The sequence below is a fragment of the Dunckerocampus dactyliophorus genome, chromosome 16 (assembly GCF_027744805.1).
Source record: "Dunckerocampus dactyliophorus isolate RoL2022-P2 chromosome 16, RoL_Ddac_1.1, whole genome shotgun sequence".
Classification (NCBI taxonomy): Eukaryota; Metazoa; Chordata; class Actinopteri; order Syngnathiformes; family Syngnathidae; genus Dunckerocampus; species Dunckerocampus dactyliophorus.
In genome coordinates this window covers 15,399,626-15,400,298 of record NC_072834.1, presented here as the reverse complement: position 1 = coordinate 15,400,298, position 673 = coordinate 15,399,626, and positions in this window count along the sequence as shown.

The window sequence follows — 673 nt, the reverse complement described above, 5'->3', positions numbered from 1 at the left end:
CACGAGGAGTCGGGCCTACTCCGGCCATGAACGTTGAGCCTCTGCAGCTGCCGGGTGCGCTCGTCGTGAGCTGTCACCAGCGTGCGGTTCTCCTCCGTCAGTCGGCGGAACTCCTCATCCAGGCGGGCGATCTTCAAGGCCACCTTCTCGTCCTCCACCAGCTCGGCCAGCAGCTGACACCTGATGACCAGGAAGAGGCATGAAGGTGGCCACGTACGTGTTAGCGTTGATGCTCATGATGGCCGCAGCAACGGTCTTACTTATGAGCTTTGACCTCGACCAAACTGAGCATCTTGGATGACATATGATTCCAAATCACTTCTGGCGCTAACATAATCCCTAAAAAATTAAGCCCGACGGGTCTGATAGAGAAGGACCACATACTGATCTTGCCTTTGATCTCATGAACCGCTGCCATTTTGTTTCATATGGCTTTCAAAACGGGTTCTTGCTGTCCCAACAACGTAAAGAAACAGGACTAGACGAGTGTGTCTACACCAGCAGGTGGGGTTGCTTTGGTTAATTCTTCTTCGAAATAGTGACGCACGCGACGACACATTTATATGACACTCGAGTAGCTGGACGAGTTACATTCCCGTCAAAGCCGTGATTCACGTTCAGGCTCCTGTTCTTGGAAGCGCGTGTGGGCCGGCCCGCTCCGACAGGCATGATT